General features: G+C 44.3%; 1 protein-coding gene across 1 annotated transcript in view; it reads right to left on the bottom strand.

Moving 5' to 3' along the window:
- HPCAL1 (hippocalcin like 1) overlaps nt 1-24,381 on the bottom strand; it is a 260,039-nt gene that overhangs the window by 160,112 nt on the left and 75,546 nt on the right. The window contains exon 2 of the mRNA XM_077291427.1: nt 13,599-13,658. The gene's annotated coding sequence lies outside the window, so the exon portion shown is untranslated. The remainder of the gene's footprint in view (nt 1-13,598; nt 13,659-24,381) is intronic.

The following is a 24,381-nucleotide window of genomic DNA, read 5'->3' as shown; positions in this document are numbered from 1 at the left end:
GGTCTGGACATGGTGTTGCGGTATTTGTCCCTTGTATGTGATATTATTCGATCACTGTGGTGGTAATATGTCATCTGGTCATGGTGTAGCGGTATTTGTTCTTTATATGTGATATTATTCGATCACTGTGGTGGTAATATGTCATCTGGTCATGGTGTAGCGGTATTTGTTCTTTGTATGTGATATTATTCGATCACTGTGGTGGTAATATGTCATCTGGTCATGGTGTAGCGGTATTTGTTCTTTTTATGTGATATTATTGGTCATTTTAAAAATTGAAAAATAAATAAAAATATACCTAAATTGTATTGCATATTTTAACAAATATTTAATAGGTTACAGCAGAGTAGGGCCTCACCAAAAGAGTCTACCGTGTTATGGTGGCGGCTTACAAAATCTTTTGGCCAAAACAAAAGCTGCCGGCTATATGTGTGATCTGGTGATGGGAACGGTTAGGGTATGTGTCCACGTTAAGTAAACGCTGCGTGTTTGACGCTGCGTGGGGCCACAGCGTCAAACACGCAGCGTCCAGATGTTCCAGCATAGTGAAGGGGATTTTATGAAATCCCGTCTCCACTATGCGTGGTAACACGCACCCGGCGGCCCTGCGACTCCGGACATGTGGCGCTTCTTTTAAGATCGCAGCATGTCCGTGTTCCTTGCGGCAGTCTTTGAATGACTTTAATACCGTATGTCACAACGTATTCTTGTCATTAAGGGAGACAAACTGCTTCCAAAAATATGAATCGTGCCACTGGGCGTGGCTTATTAGTATGGGCGGGGTTATTGAAAATGGGCGTGGCCAAAATTCCGGCCGCCGCGACTTAGAGGACCTGTTGTTAAAAATTTGAATCCCACCCCTGCGTCCGCGGTAATAGATGACAAAGAACAAATCAGGGTCACAGATAGAATAAACTTAGACTGTAAAGTGCTAATTGAAACAGACTTGTCAGGCTTCTTAGTACGCTTAAAGCATGCTGATATAACATGAGTAGAATCACCACAATAGAAGCACAACCCATTTTTACGTCTAAAATTCTGCCGCTCGCTTCTGGACAGAATTCTATCACATTGCATATTTTCTGGCGTTTTCTCAGTAGACACCGCCAAATGGTGCACAGGTTTGCGCTCCCGCAGACGCCTATCGATCTGAATAGCCATCGTCATGGACTCATTCAGACCCGCAGGCACAGGGAACCCCACCATAACATCCTTAATGGCATCAGAGAGACCTTCTCTGAAAATCGCCGCCAGGGCGCACTCATTCCACTGAGTAAGCACAGACCATTTGCGGAATTTTTGGCAGTATATTTCAGCTTCATCTTGCCCCTGAGACAAGGACATCAAGGCCTTTTCCGCCTGAAGCTCTAAATGAGGTTCCTCATAAAGCAACCCCAAGGCCAGAAAAAACGCATCCACATTGAGCAACGCAGGATCCCCTGGTGCCAATGCAAAAGCCCAGTCTTGAGGGTCGCCCCGGAGCAAGGAAATTACAATCCTGACCTGCTGTGCAGGGTCTCCGGCAGAGCGAGACTTCAGGGACAAAAACAATTTGCAATTATTTTTAAAATTTTGAAAGTGAGATCTATTCCCCGAGAAGAATTCAGGCAAAGGAATTCTAGGCTCAGACATAGGTGCATGAACAACAAAATCTTGCAAATTTTGTACCTTTGTGGCGAGATTATTCAAACCTGTAGCTACACTCTGAAGATCCATTTGAAACAGGTGAACACAGAGCCATTCAAGGATTAGAAGGAGAGAAATAGAGGAAGGCTGCAGTATAGGCAGACTAGCAAGTGATTCAATTAAGAGCACACTCAGAACTAGAGGGGAAAAAAAAAAAAAAAAAAAAAAATTGTAGCAGACTTCTTTTTTCTCTCCTTTCTCAGCCAGTAATTTAACCCTTTTTTGGGCCGGTCAAACTGTCATGATTCTCAATGGCGAGAGAACATAGCCCAGCATATATGAGAACTAGCTCTTGGAAGATGGAAACTATACTGACCATGAACTAAACCTGCCGCACAACTAGAAGTGGCCGGGTAGCATGCCTACGTTTTTTATCCCTAGATGCCCAGCGCCAGCCGGAGAACTACCTAATCCTAGCAGAGGAAAAGACAGTCCTGGCTCACCTCTAGAGAAATTTCCCCAAAAGGCAGACAGAGGCCCCCACATATATTGGCGGTGATTTTAGATGAAATGACAAACGTAGTATGAAAATAGGTTTAGCAAAATCAAGGTCCGCTTACTAGATAGCAGGAAGACAGAAAGGGCACTTTCATGGTCAGCAGAAAACCCTATCAAAACACCATCCAGAAATTACTTTAAGACTCTAGCATTAACTCATAACACCAGAGTGGCAATTTCCGATCACAAGAGCTTTCCAGACACAGTAACGAAACAGCAGCTGTGAACAGGAACAAAATGCAAAAACACACAAGGACAAAAGTCCAACTTAGCTGGGAGTAGTCTGGTAGCAGGAACATGCACAGAAAGGCTTCTGATTACATTGTTGACCGGCATGAAACTGACAGAGGAGCAAGGTTATATAGCGACTCCCACATCCTGATAGGAGCAGGTGAACAGAGGGGATGATGCACACAAGTTAATTCCACAAGTGGCCACCGGGGGAGCCCAGAATCCAATTTCACAACACTGGTCTAACTGGTAATACACATTAAATAAATGCAGGGAGAGCGGAATACAATTACTAAAAATCTAAGGTATACGAGGGCAGCCTGTTCCTGATGGATGCTGTTAGGTACAATGTGGGATATTGTATTTTATCATGTCCGGCAGGGTCAGACTGGGGTGTCTGGGGTCCACCAGAGGAATGGACTCTAGGGGCTCACCCTACAGCTATATGCAAATATCTGTCAGTCCTTATCCCATTATAGTGGAGCATCGACTGTAAAACACAGGCGGCCCCTGCACATCTACTGTGCGCCCCCAAAACTCGGATGTATAATTACGTTATTTTACATTAAAGGATCTATGGTTAAAACTAGTTATCACCGATCCATGGGCTCCACAGGATAGGTGATCGATTAGGTCCGACCATTAGAAACTGTACCAATCGGAAGAATGGGGAAGTTCTATCCATGACCGGACACTTATCCCCATTTTAAAATGCAGCAGCAGTTCAGATGTCTGACCGCAGCTCCATTCATTTTCTTTGGGGCTTCCAGAAAAAAACAACAAGAGCAGCACTCGCAGCCACAGAGTGAATGAATGGATCAGTGGTCAAGTTGGACATACTGCTCCAGCCTAATGGGGATAAAAGTTCCACATTCTGACGACTTGGTCTCAGTAGTCAGACCCCCCACCACCAACAATTAATACGTTGTTATCACTAATCCGGTGGAGAGGTGATTACTTTTTCACAGGAGAACCCTTGTACGTGCATCTCTGACGCTGTGATCCAAGTACCTAATCTCTAATGGAAATAAAGAATCTTCTCTTAATTTAATATCAGAGAGTACAGATGACTGCCATATACAATACAATCCACTATACTAAGACCAATAATACCCCATACAGGAAATAAATACCACCACACCATGAACAGACCAAATAGTGACCGAATAAAACCACATATTACCAGAATATTAGGCATCAATTAATACCACATACAAGGAGAAATACTGCCACACCATAACTAGACTACATATTCCACTATAGTGACTGAATAATACCACATACAGGGAATAAATACCACTATACTGTGACCAGACCACAAATTACCACCACATAGTGACCGAATAATACCACATATAGGGGATAAATACCACCACACTGTGACCAGACCACATATTACCATCACATAGTGACTGAATACTACAATACTGATCATTAATACAAACCACAATACTAACAACACTGTTATTACCACCAGTGACATTATACACAAGAGCTCTGTATTTACTGTCAGTGTACATGTAACGCAGGGATCACCAGTGACATTATACACAGGTGTTCTGTATATAGTGTCGGTGTACAGGTAATACAGTCATCACAGGTGACATACACAGGAGCTCTGTATATAATGTAGTGTCAGTGCACAGGTAATACAGTGATCACCAGTGACATTATACACAGGAGCTCTGTATATAGTGTCAGTGTACAGGTAATACAGTGATCACCAGTGTCATTATACACAAGAGCGCTGTATATAATGTATAGTGTCAGTGTACAGGTAACAGGGATCACCAGTGACATTATGCACAAGAGCTCTGTATATAGTGTCAGTGTACAGGTAATACAGTGACCACCAGTGACATTATACACAGGAGCTCTGTATATAGAGTCAGTGTACAGGTAATACAGTGACCACCAGTGACATTATACACAGAAGTTCTGTATATAGTGTCAGTGTACAGGTAATACAGTGAGCGCCAGTTACATACACAGGTGCTCTGTATATAGTGTCAGTGTACAGGTAATACAGTGACCACCAGTGACATTATACACAGGAGCTCTGTATATAGTGTCAGTGTATAGATAATACAGTGATCATCAGTGACATATATAGGAGCTCTGTATATAGTGTCAGTGTACAGGTAATACAGTGATCACTGGTGACATACACAGGAGCTCTGTATATAGTGTCAGTGTACAGGCAATACAGTGATCACCTGTGACATTATACACAGGAACTCTGTACACAGTATATAGTTTTTAGTGTGCGTGTACATGTAATACACTGACTCACCGGTGACATCTCGAGTCGAAATCCTTCACTTTTTTCTTCAGCCAGCACAGACCACCATCACTTCTTCCAGCCAGGACTCATCTCTGCAAAAAACCCCACAGTCATCAATTGCTGATCGCTTCCAGAGCACTTTCCTTACTATTTCCCTGACTTCTACACTACGTGAGATGAAGAAAAAATGCGACGTAGTGCTGCCCTGCACAGTAACAGTACCCCCATTTTGTCCACTCCATGAAAAACAGTTTCCTAAAAAGTAAATTATTTTACAGTAGTAATAATGTCCCTAGTTGGTCCCTAAAGAAATTATGTTCCCCACTTGTCAACATAAACTGATATAGCATGTTCTTAATTCTGGCCCCCCCCAAAATAATTAAGTCCCTTATCCTGGCCCCCTTTATTTAATAATCTCATCCAGCCTGGTCCCCTTTATTTTATAATATTCCCCAACCTGGCCCCCTATGTCCCTTGTGCAGCCTAGCGCCCAGATATCCATTCTGCCCCTCAGCTATTCATACTGTCCCCCATATGTCCCTTGTCCTGAACCCCCATATATCTCTCCTGGACCCCCATATATCCACCCTGGTCCATTGTTCGGGCCTCCCCCCCGATTAATCCATTCTGGTTCCCCCAATACATCCATCCTGATCCCACATATATGCATCCTGTCCCCCCATATATAACTATCCTGGCTCCCCCATATATATACATTATATATATGCGCATCCTAACCCCCCATATATTCATCCTGGCTCCCCAATATATATCCATCCTGGCTCCCGAATATATATCCATCCTGGCCCCCCCATATATGTATCCTGGACCCCATATATATGTATCCTGGCCCCCCCATATATATGCATCCTGGTCCCTTGTCCTGCCCCGCCCATATATATGCATCTTGGCTCTACCATATATCTATCTTGGCTCCACCATATATATTCATCTTTGTCCTGCCCCCACTATATATCCTCCTGGCCCCCCATATATATGCATCCTGATCTCTTGTCCTGCCCCCCCATAAATCTACCCTGGCCCCATATACTGTATATGCATCCTGGCTCTACAATATATCCATATCCTGGCTCCCCATTTATATACATACTGGCTACCCCATATATCTGCATCCTGGCCCCCCATATATATGCATACTGTTCCCTTGTCCTGCCCCCTCCCATAAATCCTTCCTGGCCCCCCATATATCGATCCTGGCCCCCCCCCATATGTATATGCATCATGGCTCTACCATATATCCATCCAGGTCGCCCATATATCTGCATCCTGGTACTTTGTACTGCCCCCCCATATATATATATATTGGCCTTCCCATATGTATCCATCCTAGTCCTTTGTCCTGCAGTCCCCTTATATCCATCCTGGTCCTTTTTTCCTGCCCCCATATATTCATTCTGCCAACCCCCTTATATCCATCCTGGTCTTTTTTTCCTGCCCCCACTCATATATCCATCCTGCTTCCCCCTTTCATTCATCCTGGTCCTTTTATCCTGTCCCCTATATATCCATCCTGCCACCCCCCTTATATCCATCCTGGTCCTTTTTCCTGCTCCCCATATATCCATCCTACCTCCTCCCTTATATCCATCCTGGTCCTTTTATCCTGTCCCCCATATATCCATCCTGCCACCCTCCTTATATCCATCCTGGTCCTTTTTTCCTGCTCTCCATATATCCATCCTGCCACCCTCCTTATATCCATCCTGGTCATATTTTCCTGCCCCCCCCTCATATAGCCATCCTGTTTCCCCCTTATCCATCCTGGTCCTTTTTTCCTGCCCCCCATATATCCATCCTGCCGCCCCCCCTTATATCCATCCTGGTCCTTTTTTACTGCTCTCCATATATCCATCCTGCCAACCCCCTTATATGCATCCTGGTCATATTTTCCTGCCCCCCCTCATATAGCCATCCTGTTTCCCCCTTATCCATCCTGGTCCTTTTTTCCTGCCCCCCATATATCCATCCTGCCGCCCCCCCTTATATCCATCCTGGTCCTTTTTTCCTGCCCCCCATATATCCATCCTGCTGCCTCCCTTATATCCATCCTGGCCCTTTCTTCCTGCCCCCCATATATCCATCCTGGTCCTTTTTTCCTGCCCCCATATATACATCCTGCCAACCCCCTTATATCCATTCTGGCCCTTTTTTCCTGCTCCCCCGCAATATATCCTTCCTGGCCCCTTATCCTAGCTTTATGGAGAGACAGACAGAGAAAATGACTCTTACTTTCCAGTGCTCCCAGCGCCGGGCGGCGTTCTCCTCCTCCTCTCTGCAGGTCGGCGCGCATATAGTAAAATGGCTGCTGACCTAGCAGAGGCTGGCAGTTGATGTGCACCCGTCGCATGTGGCGCATGACACTGACGTCATACGCCGGTGACGACGGGCACACACTTGACAGCTACTATCGGGACATGCGACGCTGTGGTTCAGGTAATGAACGCTACGTGCGCACGCCATTGGATCTTCTCTGCGCTTTTAAAGGGCCCATGCCCTCAAAAACTGCTGACTTTTTTTTTTTCCTTCTTCTCCTCCTCTCCTTCCCCCAGAGATGAAGGCCCACCAGGGATTTCCCCGATACCCCACCAGGCCAGTCCGACCCTGATGTCCGGTACATTTTTTTTCTCCAAGAGATACACTAATAATGTTGGAAGTATTTGGAAAGCCCACAAAATATTTGGGGCAGGAGTACCTCTGGGTGGTATAGGCAATTGCCTATTTTGCCTTTCTTAAAATTAAGCTGTGATAATACAAAACATGTTTGTCTGACATCTAAAGTTTCACTTTTGTTCATTTTTGCAGTAATAATGAGCTGATGGATATTTTGTCTCTGTGCCCACAATGCCACAATCTATTAACAGATTATTCTGGTGATGTGCGGAGAATTAAGTATAGAATGGCACACTCGATTAAATGTTATTAGCACTAAATTAATACATTCATTTTGCAGCACACTGCGCTTAAAGCAAAAATTTTCCGGAATGGTTGATCTGACACAAGACATTAGCAGTAGGAAATTCTAGAAGCGGAAAAAACGACAGGACTGTAATTGATAGATCATAGTCTGAGCAAATCTAGCCTGGATCCCTGGAGTTATTGGAGAAGTTATTTTAGCTGCTGTCTAAATATTGTACTGAAGGTTTAGATTAGGATAGTGTCAAAAACTTCAGATTGGTCCTGTGCATACACAGCCATTGTAATGTCCAGGGCAGCACGGCCACCAAGCCAGGCCATATCCACAAACATCATGGAGTATATAATTAGGCATATTTAGAAAATCTAGAGAAAGTCAGAAGAATAAAAAAGATAGAAATAATACATTTATATTGTAGTTTGTAACTATTTTCGATATATGGGAAGCGCCCTTTACATTCTTATACTTTGCCATATAATTTGCTAGTATGGCATGGTTCTCGTCAATTTTAGACGAGCAGATTTTTATGATCATAGATTAAATATTGTTAAATAAGTTTTACCATCATTAAAAGTTATCCAATCGCTGAGACCACTACTAATACCGAGACTGGGGCTTGTAAATGGCCGTCGGAATGGAGACGTGGCCTGGCACACGTGCAGGGAATTAATAAGCTAAGTTTTACTTTATCATTTTAAACCATATTCATTGGTTAAAAATAATATGTGACCGTAAAAAAAAAAAAATAGTAACACAAGTAACAAATCTGTCAGTAAACAGATGTTCAAACTTTCTCTGCAAAATCAACATACAGTTGCCTAGTCTGATTTGCAGATTAGCTGTCAGCCTGGGGGATTGGAGGGGACGCAGCAGAAGGGAGAGATCATTGTAGCATATTGCCAATTTTTATTATGGAGAAGACACTTATGAAAAAGATTTTGTGATGGTAAGCAGCTTCTGTTCAATGCAAATGCAATGCTCTCTTCCATACAAATATACCGACATGGTTGGAGGAGTTTCGTGCTGAAGAACATGACCAACCGCACAAAGCCTTGACTTCAACCCCAACCAACACCTCTGGGATGAACTGGAATGGGGATTCTGAACTCGGCCTCTCCTCAACATCAGTGTCTGGCCTCACAAATGCCCTTCTGAATATATTGTATATTTGCATATGCTAAGGGCAAAACAATGAGGTAGAGCAGGAAATGTTAATGTTAATTTTCTATGCATGACAGTTTGAGTAACATATAACCACTGTGGCCAATGATCAGCTGCTGTGGTCGTGTGTCAAGGCAACATGCCATTGCCACATTTTTAGAAAGCAGTACCATTCTAGAACCAGATAAATATAGCATGGGAATCAATTGTAATTTTAATCCATATCCAACACACTTCTAATTTGGGAAGCGTACACCTCCTCTGATTCACGCCATTAAGTCTCTGGAGAAACGTATTCTCGGCAGATCTCCTTTGGTTTACACCATTAGGCCTGTGGAGAAGCGTATGATGGGCAGATCTCCTTTGGTTCCCACCATTAGGCCTGTGGAGAAGCGTATGATGGGCAGATCTCCTTTGGTTCACACCATTAGGCCTGTGGAGAAGCGTATGATGGGCAGATCTCCTTTGGTTCACACCATTAGGCCTGTGGAGAAGCGTATGATGGGCAGATCTCCTTTGGTTCACACCATTAGGCCTGTGGAGAAGCGTATGATAGGCAGATCTCCTTTGGTTCCCACCATTAGGCCTGTGGAGAAGCGTATGATGGGCAGATCTCCTTTGGTTCACACCATTAGGCCTGTGGAGAAGCGTATGATGGGCAGATCTCCTTTGGTTCACACCATTAGGCCTGTGGAGAAGCGTATGATGGGCAGATCTCCTTTGGTTCACACCATTAGGCCTGTGGAGAAGCGTATGATGGGCAGATCTCCTTTGGTTCACACCATTAGGCCTGTGGAGAAGCGTATGATGGGCAGATCTCCTTTGGTTCACACCATTAGGCCTGTGGAGAAGCGTATTCTGGACAGATCTCATTTGGTTCACTCCATTAGGCCTATGGAAAAGCATATGATGGGCAGATCTCCTTTGGTTCACACCACTAGGCCTAAAGGAGAAGTGCATGATGGGCAGATTTCCTCTATTCCACATAATAAAGCCTGGGAAAACATATGCTAAGCAGATCTTTTCTGGTTCACCTCATGTCAGGTTTACCATGATTGACAGGCCTCTCCCTACACAATTAGGAGGAGTATAGAGAACTGGTGGATAGCAATCCAGAAGATACTACTGCCTAAAGCGGAGAATGGGCAAGGGAGAAAACTATGCTCTAAACTGGCTAATTTAACATAGTTGATGAAGATCATGGTAGCCGTTACTTAGCATTATTGTGGCAGCTTGTAATGATTTACAGGCTCTCTTTAAAATCATTTGTCCATTCATGCAATCTATTGAAGAGTCAGGACCTCTAGGAATTTGGAGGATTCACTCTGGTGAATAGATGAGGGTCTTAAATGGGGGACCACCACTAATAAATCTGTAAATGGTATTTGTAAATCAATGGTCTAATCTAGGCCACCCATAGTGTTGGATAACATCTTCGTACATAAGAGACACACATACATATTTTGAGCTCCAGCATTTAATCTTTCCTGGGAAAATGTGGTGCATAATTTCACCAAAGTGTGAAAACAAGATCAGATGAATGTTCTTGAATCTGGGCTACTGCTACGCACAAGCCATGCCGCCAGACATCAATGATTCATTCAGCTTATCACTTACAAAAGGACACCCGTCTACACTGAAGGTCTGATACTTTAACCTAGTTTTTTTGTGGAGCAGCCATTATGATGTTTGTTCTACTTCCAGAAAATACAAACCTCACACAGTTTACAGGAACTTATCTTCCGTCTAAAAATAACAGCCAAAGGCGAGACCAGATGGACAAAATGTGCAGATTAATTGGTTGGTATTGACGGGAATTGCACATCTGGGATATGCAAAGCACATAGAGGAAACCTCATTAGTGTCGATGGGCTGGTGAAGAAGGTGGGCTCAAATGCTCTGGGTCACCCCTATTTCTTAATGGATTGTAAGCTTGTGATCAGGGTCCCGATCCTATAGTCTGAATTGTCAATTTATTTGTTACTCTTCAGATTTTAGTCATGTGTTCCCTCTGGTGTGCATTGGTTAAGTGTCTTGGTCTCCATATTAGGAGGAGATGTGGACTTTTACCAGAAGAGGCTTTATCTTGTCTGTCTTTGGGCCTGCTGAAATGTTACAAAAATGCAACCATGACTAGGATATAGAGGTCATCAGCCTCTGGTGGTGGCTTTGCCATCAGTTTCATTAAAACTAATGGAAAGCCATTTCCTTTACTTTCAAATGTAAAATCTGTAATAAAAAACACTTTGTCATGGAGAGTTGACAAGCGCAAGGGTTTTCTAGCACAGAGGTGAAGCAGGGGAAAGTCCTGAACATGAAACTGTTAAGAAGTAATAATTAGTTATCAGGGATGTGTTGAGTGATAATGTAAGGGGATGGAGGAGTGAAGAGATACACACAATAGCGTTTAAGCTGAGTATCTGCGAGCAAACATTGCCATTTGCTGACCAAATGATGATAAGAATAGAGAAAGACAAGAGAATGACAATGGTAAGAACCGAAGAGTGGAACACATGTCCCCTGCGGGAGAAGATTAGAGGAGACACCAGGTCAGGTGTTAGCTGTAGCACAATTAATAATTATAAAAAGCCCGGGAAGGAAGAGAAGGAGAGGAGTCAGCGCCTGGACCTGTAGCAGGACGGATGTGCGGTGCAGTGGAGATGGCTTATAGCCACCATTATGAGTAACCAGATGCAAATGAAGGATTGAGAAGCCAGTTGCGTGTGAAAGACCAAGAACCCAACTCCAAGAACAAGATCGAGTAACCAGATCCAGGTGACCAAATCCAGAGGTAAGAGACCAGAGCTGAGAGATCCAAGCCAAGTGAGCAGAGCCAGGGCAGAGGAAGACAATCAGGCTACAGAGAGAGACGTTAGTGTGAGCCATGACTTCCTTCATAGACGTACATTATAGAGTGTGGGCCGGAGCCATGCTTCAGGGAACAAAGACGGCCAGTGTGACAAGCGTACAGTGTACATATTTCAGCAAGGGCCTTATTGTAAATCCGAAAAATTATATATAGGAGTAGCAACAGATATTAATTCAAATATTAAAACATAGCTTTTACTAGATTATTTTAAAATATCTAACCTAAGGTGCATGTAAACCGTGCAGTAGAAGGGTGCTAAGTGCAACACAAATAGAAAAGTGAAATGAAAGGCAGTATAAAAAGATGGATACCACTAATATGTTATAGAGGACTTATTTTTACCAGAGTATCCCTCAAATAATCCAGGTGATTGGAATACTCAGTCAAATTTATAAAGTCCTTTTACTAGTTACTGTATATATCAGGGTTTATTGTGTTTCATTAGGTGTATAACCAGTATACCATCATAACCTGGTCACTACAAACAACCCTTTTTATCAGAATTATTCAACTTAGGTGTACAATTCACCTGAAAATCCACTTCTTTGATCCTGATATATCAGCACAGCTCCAATGCTTTATGGAGCTAATCCCATATCGGGGAGGGATTGATCACTATCTTCGATCTAGTGTATATATATATATAGTACTCATAAGCTATAAACAGTTAGTGGTATATAATTGACATGCTCGTCTGCATATTATTACGGAGATGTACCATCATTCAGATCTCAGTTGCGCAATCTTTGTTCACTATATATATATATATATGAATACATCAAATGCCAGTACATATAGCATGGGTTCAGATAGTGGACCAAAGTTTTTGCGTTATCAATATACTCATCTGGGTCTGCAGAGTTACTTGCTGAGAAACCCTTAGGTACAAATAGGATCATCACCGGCCATATTCATTATGGTATTGCTACACGGTTCCCTTGTACCGCAATGTCTCCCGACGCGTTTCTTCACGTAGATTCATCTCATCAGGGGATAGTGACATTAGGAGCAGAGCTCTGCTCCTAATGTCAGTATCCCCTGATGAATAGTGACTGAGACTGAGGTTAAGGCTATGCTTAAACTTTTTGTATTAAGACTTTTCAAGTGATTTTCAAGACATTTGCACAAGATTTACAGATGATTTTCATCATACTCTATGAACAGCAATAACAGATAGTAGACCCGTGGAAGCGCTTTCTCTCAGCGCGAAACGGCCGTCGTCATTCCGTCTGTTGCACTCCTGCACTCCGTTACTCCCCCGTGCTGTGAAGATGTTTTCCTGTGTGATCTAATAGAGGACACTTGAACCGCAAGCTTGGTGAGTGCTGTAGCGTTTATTCTATTGCCAGTTACAGCAATAACAGAGATAAGTATTCTCTGTTAAGAAGAAAAATAGCATTTCCAATGGGCACTGATATCACAGTCATTTTTTAATGAAGTGACATAATAAGTATAGATCTAACCCTCACCTAAGGCGGCAGATTTTGTTTGTCTACTGCGCCTGAAACAGCTTAACATCTTGAACAAATAATTATAAACTTCAACAATGTACTAAAATAAACTCAACAGAGTATATAATAGTATAGGAGTACTCCACCCTTTATCAACTTACCATTATTAATAGGGGGAACACAAATTGGTCATGTTCCCGATCTGGAAATACTTTATGTGCAATATGAATATTGTGATGACAATGCGCTAAAAGCATAGTGACGTTACCTTCATGTAATAAAAAATTGTGACTAATCCTACGGGCGTAAGAAACCCTGCTTCATGTTCCATGAGGAGGAATCCGAAGTCCTTAAGATGGTAGATGACTTATGGAGTACACATTATTATTTCTTGCAGTAAACACAAGGTTGGTCTCGGTTATAAAAAATAATTTATAGACATCAATTATATTCTGCAGATGGAAAATTGACTCTTCAACTTACTAAAGAGAAGACTTCTGCATCAAAGCCCAAATTGGAGCAATGTGTCACTTGACGTAGACCCTGTAATAGACAAAACAAAGCAAATGCTTTTAGCCCGAAGTAATGGAACATTTAGTGTATGGTCACGTTTTGTGTACGTGAGAGTAATACTTGTACGGGGAGTCATTTTTCTTGCAATTATTAGAAACTATTTTCTAAATACTGGTTTGTTTTTAAAGCATGAAATACATTGCAAGAATTGAAAAGAAAAAAAAAAACAATTATACTAAATCATTTTCTAAGTAGATGGAACTTTCCAAGCTTATAAAGTGTCTGCAATGCGTCATGGAAGTCCCATGTTTATTTACACCGGCTGTAAATAGATAAAAGAGTACCCTGCAGTGCCCGGAAGCGGAGGGCGTCAGGCTACGTGCGGCGAGAGATGAAGAAGAAGAATAGATCAAGAATGTTAGTAATGCACGAAGAATATTACATTTTATGAAGCGACTATAAAAAGCTACAGGAGGCGGAGAGGTTTGTAATTAACAGCAAAATTAAAGATAACTATGGTAAGTACAATCAAGAATTAAAAGGAATGTGTTATCAGGAAAATAACATTGGGCTTCATCAGATTTTTATGTAAAAATCATTTTTCATTTATGTTGATAGCAGTATGAATACCGTAATTTAAAATTATTTCTTAATCTAAAAAAAAAGGAAAATTTTATTTGGAAACATTTTTTTATTTTCAAAACAATTGAAAGTTGTTTTTTTTTTATTTTATCCCTAAACATAATTTTGACACTGGCCACTGGGTGAAATCGTAGATTCATAATTACTGTTCTTTTTAGTAGCCGCATAGATAAAAGCAGCAATCACCCTGTTGATTTGTATAAAAATATTTTTTTTCTGTGCGTTGTATACTGTAGCTAGAGATGTTCCCTGTCATTGTAATCCTGTCTGCGTGGATAATGAGACTGCTGAAAATATTCTGTAATGATTAGGAAGTAGGAGTCTAGTATTAGGCCTAGCGGCCAGTAGGAAAATGCAAAATTTGTGATTCTAGTGTAGAGTATTGAAAAAAAAAAACCCATTATCAGAACTTAAAATAAAATTATATTTAACAAAAAAGCCTGATCTAGGTCATTGTCTGATGATACAAATCACTTTAACAAAACCATCTATTGCGGTAATCTCTGATAGGTGAGAGTTTGCTAGAGGGGATCATCATAATTGCAAGAATGGGGGCGCCAGATCCTTTATTCCCGGCAAAAGTATGGCTATGTATGCAGGAGTACCCATTGAAAGGGTCGTATCAAGACAGTAAATCATCACCTATTCTCAGTGAAAGCAACAGTTTTCTGATTGCAGTAGGTCCAGACCATGCAACCCCACCAATGTTCATGTATGGGTGAATTAAGTAGCAGCTGAGCATGTTAACTGATCGCTTCATTCATTGTCTATGGGACTACCGGAGATGGCAGAATACAGCGCTCAGCTAATTCTGGCAGTTCCAGAAGCAATACATAGAGTGACGGTACACATTTGTCAGATCGCTGCTCCATTCAGACAGGTTTATGCAGAGGCCTATTCTTGCAGTTGGTCATCATCCCAGTTATGGGATCCCTAGCAATCAGCATGTAGATAGGTGATAACTTAGTATCTTGGTAAAACCCCTTTAAAGTGTGAGCCCCAACTTTCCTGCTCAATCCAACAAGAGAGAACTATTTACTATAATACATATTCCAAAAAGAGCATTTTTAAAACTAAGTTCACACTAGGCTTTTTTGCAGCTTTTTTTTTAATGATTTGTTTATGCAAATTTTCAGCTGCGTTTTACAGTACCAGCAAAGCCTTTGAGATTTCAGAAATCTCATGCAGATACATTGTTTTTGGAGCATGTCACTTCTTTCAGCATTTTTCAGCATTTTTTGTCACCCATTTAAATGAATGGGTGATGAAAAAACGCACCAAAATGTAGGCATCAGGTTTTTGCTGTGTTTTTTTTGTGCCAAAACCTGAATCTATTGCGAGATAGCGATTACTGCATGTGTTGGGGGACGCTCGCTTAGCAACGGGACTCAGTTACACAGGCACATTTTTCTCACAAAAACAGTCTATGCGGTTTATTATGCAGTCATAGACTGGGTTATGCACAGTTCATTGTAAGCTTCATAGAACACTATACAGTAGGCATATAAACTTCATAAAACACAATAGGCACCAACCGGTGACATTAAGTTGCAGCTTTAACTTAGATACTTCATATACAGCTTTAACTCACAGTTCAGACACTACACCCGCCAGCCCTCCTTGACTAGTTCCTGGGGGTGTCCATATGCCGTATCAATGTCTCTACTCATATAGCGCACACGACATTGGTTCGCAGTCGCTAAACATGCTGGACCTCACTTCATCCAGTTACCGTGGGAGACCACACAGTTCATTACTGACCCCCTGTCAGTGCACACATTTCCCCATACTCTGGGTTACCATCCAGGAGCTCATGCTCTACACGCTGACTCCTGTCAGTCCTCTCTCCTCCAGAGAAACTGCCGAATCGGGATCAACAACTTGCCTGGCAGTCACATATCAGTTAGTCCAGATCCTCAGACGGGCTGTAGCTCCCCCAATGCAGTGCCATTGCAGACTCTGCATACACTCCTTCCCATGTGCTCTTCAGGAAGTCATACTCCCAGGACTTCCAACACAGGTTGTGCTATTCAGGAATCATACTCCCAGGACTTCCAACACAGGTCACTCAGGGCGCTATTCAGGACGTCCGTCCCCACCTGAGAATGTCCAACACTCAATTCTCTAAGTGCGCTGTTCAGGGATCCGATCCTACTCCCAGGATCTCCCAACACACCAGTCTTTAGATCCACAGCATCACAGAGTGCTATTCAGGGATTCAGTCCACACACAGGACCTCCCAACACAAGCCGTCCAGGATCTCACACAGTCTCCATTACAGAGACCACTACACCACCATGTGACCACACCTAGAGATGGGAGGTGTGTGTGGCTAGTTTGACCCGCCCAGCTCTCATAACTAGCCGTGCAAGCCTCCCTTTATAATTATACAAACACTTGTGGGACTAAATTTCCCATAACAACAACATTACTTCAGGCTTACAGCGCAGACTCCCTCTGCGACACATATCGGCCATTTACAACTCTGCAGTCACTGTTTCACCATCATTATAACCACAAATACGCCTCCATGCATATCCCGGGGAGCACGCACAGCGCCCCTTAGCTGTAACAGGGGTCACTGCACCACACTATAGAATAGGACTTTTTTTCCCCAACACTAAACTTTATCAGCATCTGCAAAAGACAAATCTAGCATGGCAAAACCGCCGGAAAAAAAACACAAAAATTGCAAGAAAAACAAGCTTTTTTTTCCTGCTGCTTCTTTCCTGCCAAGAGAATGGGGTTTTGCTGCAGAAAAAAACTGCTGAAAAAACGCCTAAAAATGCAATAGTTTCTATGGGGCCGCAAAAATGGTCCGCAATAATGTAACAGTGCGCCGTACGGCCGTGAGGGCCGTATTTACGGCCATGAAAAAAGATCAAGCTTGCTCAATCTTTTTCCCGGCTTACGGACATGGCCCCCATTGAAAATCAATGAGGCCGCAAAAACAAAGGAAGTTTGTTTTTGCAGGGCACCATGACTTCCGGTTTTGCGGAACGCTGTTTTTTTTTTCCAATACTATTTCCATAGTATTTGAAACCCGGAAAACAGCGATCAGCAAGTTTTTTGCTGTCCGTTATTGCGGCAGACCGTGAAAATTGCAGCGATATGGTATGCGTAAAAGAAGCCTAAGGGGTCTCAAAGTTTGGACGGTCAAAGATCAGACATATGGACAGTGTCAAACAGACATGCTAAACATTTCAAAAGTAAAGAAAAAAAACTACTTTTAGGCTTATCTACATCTATAAACTAGAACACAAAGCATTTAAATTTGATTCTCATGGAGGAGCAAGATTTATTGCGTAAAATTGTTTAAAATAAAGTAAGACAATAATGAACATTCTTGTGTTAATAGGACCCCAGTTTGTCATAAAAGCATGTCCCATAGCAAGCAGTTGGGAAGGGGAGTCATTTACCATTGTATCTATTTATATAATTGCCTTAAATTGTCTGTCATCCACTTCCATCTGGACGTCCTCGAATCCCACAATCCACCGCGCTGTACCGGAAGTACGCCAACCACCATATTGGAATACCCAAGTGATGGGTATTCCAGTATGGCAGCCGCTGGTGGTTCCAGGCCCTTGCGCAGTAACAACAGCGGGTCATCGCCGGACCTTCCGGGTCGGAGGGGGAGCTGCAGCTGTCCATCATACTAACCTTTTCCCGGCGCGTCTCTGCATGTCCCTGCTTCTCCGGCACCGGCAGCTTTTCCTGTGTTCAGCGGCATGTGGTACCTCTCATTAAAGTAATGAATATGGACGCGACTCCACTCCCATAGGGGTGGAGCGCATATTCATTACTGTAATGAGTGGTACGATGTGATCGCTGAACATAGGAAGTAGCTGCCGGCTCCCGGAGACCATCTGACAGTGAGAAGCTGCCAGGGACTGCGCCGGGAGCAGGCGACTATAACGGGGGAGGGTGAGCATTCCGATATTCAGGTAAATAGCAATTGGATAAAACTTAACCTTTAATAGGTATATATAAAATATGGTTACATAAATAATGACAAAATAGGAAGAAAACCCCTAGTTGTGCAAGTGAACCCTACCAAACACAGATGAAAAAAGAGACAATGTAAAAACCAAATACAAACACAAATGACAGTATAAAGGAGTCACTTGGGACCACCCGTGTGGTGGAAACGATGGTTCTGTGAATCTCCTTCCTTCCGTATCCCAAACAGGATACACTATGAAATATATACTGGTCTATGTCCCAATTCTCCAAGGCCCATGTGTGTGGGGCTATACTGGAGATATAAGTTGAAAACCCGTGGTGGATTTCCACAATACCTGTGACCAGTTGTATCTTATATCATGGATACATAAATGTGGCAACCAAAAAACATAATCATGTATGGTCAGTATGTACCCTAGTAGTCATCTGGGCGTGGTCAGACCTGATCAGTCATGAACCAAAAAACCACATGTATCGCTTGTTGTATAATGGATACTGTCAAAAATTGTAGCAGCATGAAAGGGGCTATATAAGCATTATGTGGCTAAATCAGAAATCACTGTATTGGACAAAAATCCGGGACCATGCCACCCCATGTACACTTAACATAGGCGTCCCTATTCATTACCACAGTGCAGCCACCATCTTGATAATGCAGGCACTATTTAGCCCTGGGCCTCAATATGTGTGTGTCTCACAACATAGAGCCCCACTACCATTATTAGATCTCACCCACTGTTGGAGAGAGTTAACGTATCTCTCAAGAGGATGAGCTTGCCCCTCGTACACATAAGGCGTCTCCCGACGCGTTTCGTCCAGTTGGACTCATCAGGGGAGTGAGGAAAGAATGCCGCTTTACAGACCTTCCCTCATCTGTGCTTTAAAAACACTCAGTGCGGCAGCGCGTCAATCGGGCACCGCCCCCAGCGTGTGACGCGCTTCCTGTCCTGCGCACCCGAATATTGAGTACAGCTGAGCAGGTCGTACGGGCTGTGAAACGCTGATCGTCATGGAGATGGAACGCGTTCCATCTCCATGACGATCAGCGTTTCACAGCCCGTACGACCTGCTCAGCTGTACTCAATATTCGGGTGCGCAGGACAGGAAGCGCGTCACACGCTGGGGGCGGTGCCCGATTGACGCGCTGCCGCACTGAGTGTTTTTAAAGCACAGATGAGGGAAGGTCTGTAAAGCGGCATTCTTTCCTCACTCCCCTGATGAGTCCAACTGGACGAAACGCGTCGGGAGACGCCTTATGTGTACGAGGGGCAAGCTCATCCTCTTGAGAGATACGTTAACTCTCTCCAACAGTGGGTGAGATCTAATAATGGTAGTGGGGCTCTATGTTGTGAGACACACACATATTGAGGCCCAGGGCTAAATAGTGCCTGCATTATCAAGATGGTGGCTGCACTGTGGTAATGAATAGGGACGCCTATGTTAAGTGTACATGGGGTGGCATGGTCCCGGATTTTTGTCCAATACAGTGATTTCTGATTTAGCCACATAATGCTTATATAGCCCCTTTCATGCTGCTACAATTTTTGACAGTATCCATTATACAACAAGCGATACATGTGGTTTTTTGGTTCATGACTGATCAGGTCTGACCACGCCCAGATGACTACTAGGGTACATACTGACCATACATGATTATGTTTTTTGGTTGCCACATTTATGTATCCATGATATAAGATACAACTGGTCACAGGTATTGTGGAAATCCACCACGGGTTTTCAACTTATATCTCCAGTATAGCCCCACACACATGGGCCTTGGAGAATTGGGACATAGACCAGTATATATTTCATAGTGTATCCTGTTTGGGATACGGAAGGAAGGAGATTCACAGAACCATCGTTTCCACCACACGGGTGGTCCCAAGTGACTCCTTTATACTGTCATTTGTGTTTGTATTTGGTTTTTACATTGTCTCTTTTTTCATCTGTGTTTGGTAGGGTTCACTTGCACAACTAGGGGTTTTCTTCCTATTTTGTCATTATTTATGTAACCATATTTTATATATACCTATTAAAGGTTAAGTTTTATCCAATTGCTATTTACCATATTACTTCCATTGGAATTAGTACCCGGCTTGCATATTCATTCCGATATTCACCTGTCCCCATTCCACCACCGACACTGCTCCGTCTTGCGCGTCCTCTGACTGTGACGTTCAGGTCAGAGGGCGCGATGACGTGGTTAGCGGTGCCTGGCGGTAGAACGGGGACATGTTATCGCAAGTGCCGGGGGCCTGCTCAGGACAAGAGGTGAGTATGTCATTTTTTTTTAATCGCAACAGCAACATGTGGGGCACATGTTTCTATGGAGCATCTTATGGGGCCATAATCAACCATGATGCAGCATTATATGGGGCACATTTTCTATGGAGTATCTTATGGGGCCATAATCAACATTTTTGCATCATTATATGGGGCTTGGGGATGTGAGATTCTCAGTGCTGCAAAGCCTGCCCCCATCGGGATGTCACCACCCTCCCGATGCGATAGCATCGGGCGGCATCCATCTAGTAATATCATAAACATGAATCTCCACATTGTATACATAGAAGCTTCTATGCTACAGAGCTCATACACGAGAGATGACTTTCTGACAGCCACAGTCCTCCCGTGATTGTGCTCACCACATTGCTTTCCGTAACAATGTCAACCCCAGCACACGCGCTTTACTGCACTTGGGGGGAACTGGTCGATTGTCATAAATACGTAATTTTTTTTTGCCTGGTGTAAATACCAATGTTGTCCTAAAATTGTTGTTTTTTTGTTACTGTTCCTCTAAGTTCCTGAGATATAAGTCGTATATATATATATATATATATATATATATATATATATATATATATATATATATATATATATATAACATCAACTAGATTTATATACATGGAAAATGACACCACATCTCAAGAACAAACGAGAAATAAAGTCAGATTCAGGAGAACAGCGGCATTTACACCGGGTAAAACGATGACATCTTACTGGTGACAAGTTCTTCTTCAAGGAATACAGTATGTACACACTGTGTTTGTGCCCAACAGTGTACACAGTCAGGCATACATCCAACAAAAAGATCCATTGTAAAAACTGTATAAAATCATGGTAAGGCCGGGGCACACTTGCGAGTGTAATGCGAGAAACTCACACAAGTCTCTTGCATCAATACCCGGCATTGCCGCCGGCACTCTGGACGGAGTGTGTGGCTGCATAGAAATATACGCAGCCGCACGCTCTGGTCTGAGTGCCGGCGGCAGTGCCGAGTATTGATGCGAGAGACTCGTGCAAGTTTCTCGCATTACACTCGCAAGTGTGACCCCGACCTAAATGTCTTTCAGCACTTTGCTAAACAGCAAAACAAAAAATATGCAGGTAAATACCAGCCAGGCAAAGGCCAAAAGAACACATGGGTGCCTATAGGAACATTACAGTATACTTCAGGAAAAGCACCCAGCATTTACTGTAGGCTACCTACACAGACGTAGTGTGCACACAGCCTTTGCCTAGGGTCACACAACCGTCTGTTCTCTCATCCAGGAGAATTGGACCAATTATGCAAATCACACTCTGATCAAACTATGATCAGCGGTTGATCAGAGTGTGATCCAATTCTCTCAGATGAGGAGAAGATGGGGAATAACAAGGTCTCCACCTTCTCCATTCTGTCAGCCTGTGAAAATCGCCCTCACTGTAATCTGAGTGGGGTCCAATGGTTTCCACAGACTTATTGACTTGCATGGCCGAGTGCAATCTGAATATCGGATCAAACTTGGGAATGCTGTGATTTTTTTCTCTGGACAGGCTTTGTCCGAGGAAAAAAAACTAGACATATTAACAGCCTTAGGCTACGTTCACACGTTCCTTTTTTTCATCCTTTTTTTTTTCAGGTCCTGTTTTGAAAAACCGCAGCTAAATTCAGCGCTGATTTTAGCTGCGGTTTTTGATCCTTTTTCTTCTGCGGATTCCACTGCGGGTTTCCAAATGCAGTTTCCTATTGGTGCTGCTGGAAACCCGCAGCGGAATCCGCAGAAAGAATTGACATGGTACTTCTTTTTTCTGCAGGCAAAACCGCTGCGGATTTGCCTGTGGAAAAAAGGATCGTCGGCACAGCGGGTCCTGTTTTCCATTGGGTTACATTGTACTGTAGTGCAGCGCCCCAGAGTCCTGGTCGTTGCAGTAGCATGGTTCAGCCACTAAGGGGGGCCATGCTGAGTTCGATGGCACTGAAGGAGTTCTCTGAGCAGGTATCACAGTCACCAATACATTTCACAGCTGGGCCTCCGGGGGGAGCTAAGGGTGCTATTCATTAGGCCACTCCCCACCATAGTGGGTAAACTGGGGGTCAGGCAGGAAGTTAGAAAGAACGCTGACGGGATTGAACGGAGCAACACCCTGTGGCAGGGGGTGTTGTGAAGGGAGAGACTGTAGGGTCTCTGCCAGGGGTGGGATCCTGGCAGAGGCTTGGCATTGAAAGAACGTAACGGGTCCGCGCAGGCTCCTGGAAGCGGCGGGACTCAAGAAAGGACTAGAAGCGAGATAGATTGTGCTGAGTGAGAAACGAAGTCAAGCGAAAGGAGATACCAGTGAGGGTTGTGCTGAAAGAGGCAGCACCTTACTGAGGCGCACTACCGGTGGCCGGAACGCCGAGGAGGTAAAGAGTTTCAAGCCATACCTCAGACCTACGGCAGGGCAGTTAGCTTTAGGCGGACTGTCTCACGCATCACCCAGGAAGGCAAAGGGGGGTACCAACAGGAGAGGGGCGCAGATAGAGTCCCGGAAGATCTCCGAGCCTCCCCGTCATACGGGTGCGTTCCTACCATAGTATCTGGAGGGACGAGGAAGATCATTGCGAATTAAGTTGTTGTGAGGGAACACGAGAAACAGACACAACAGTTGTGGGGTACTTTCCGTAAGCACAGCAGGGAAGGACTGCAACACATAGCGCTAGAAGGAAGGCACCGATTTCCACCTGCAAGGAGAGCTCTGGAAGTGCCATTGGACCGGCCGGACTTGCGCAGCCTGGTGAGCCGTATTCCGGACTGAGGACCCAGAGAGCTTCAGTAAAGAGGTAAAGAGACTGCAACCTGGTGTCCTCGTTATTTACCGCGACCTGCACCCCACAACTGCACCGCTACAACATCACTTATTGCACCGGACGTCCCCCACTGACAGACAGGGCCACGGACCGGGTCTAGCCATCGTGACAACCCCAGGACTGAGACCTAGAGGCCCGGCTCCGGGTACCCCTCGGCCCTGCGGCGGTGTGGGGGCGCTCCAACTTGGCGTCACGAACAGGATCTACTTAAGCCTGAAGAATCAGGTCATGTGTGCCTTGGAACTGTGATTTACTGTGCTTGGACTGTACTTTATTGCAAAGACTGTGGATTACCACTTGCCGCCAAAAGTTCCCGCCAAAACCGCCGCCATTACAGCGCTAAGGAGAGCGCAGGAGAAGAAGAAGGGCGTGGAAGTGGGCGTGAACAAGCTGAAGAGCGCGAAAGACAATGGCCGCCCAGTCTAAATATCTCGGCCCCTTGAGGACGTGTCCGTCAGCAGCCGAGATCCGCCTCCTGATCCTCAACGGTGGGCAGAGACAGAGAAAACGAAACCGCCCACGAAGGAGAGAGCGGGAAAAGGACCAGGAAGAAGAAGTGAGCGACATGGAGGACGCCATGGCGAGCCGCCCGGAGCCGGAGCGTGGGGTCGGAGCAGAGGACTCCCCCAGCCACCCGGAGGGGCACCGCAACCAGGCCTCCACCGCTGATGCTGAATTCCTGCAGGCCGGAGTGGACGAGCTCAGCGACCGACCCCGGCGGACGCAGCTGAGCACCGAGGCCGGGTGGAAGAAGGCCATCATCAGGAGCCTCACCGGACATCTGTCGGCAGCCTCATCTGGTCCGGAGCAGGGAAGAAGTCCCAGCGCTCCGAAGCTGGAAAGCAAGGCCCTGCCGGAAAGCGAGGTGCTGCAAGCAGAGATGACAGCGTCGCAGAACAAGGCCCTGCAGCCAGCGTTCCAGACCCCAGCGGAGACGGAGCAGACCGGCACCGGAGGAACCGCATCTGAAGCAGGTAGGAAGAGCCACCCTGCCCTGACGACCGACACCACCCCAGCGACTGCTAGTGCCACAGC

Source organism: Ranitomeya variabilis, chromosome 2 (genome assembly GCF_051348905.1).
Source record: "Ranitomeya variabilis isolate aRanVar5 chromosome 2, aRanVar5.hap1, whole genome shotgun sequence".
Classification (NCBI taxonomy): Eukaryota; Metazoa; Chordata; class Amphibia; order Anura; family Dendrobatidae; genus Ranitomeya; species Ranitomeya variabilis.
Note: the sequence above shows the minus strand (reverse complement) of the source record. Positions and strands in the feature narration are given on the sequence as shown.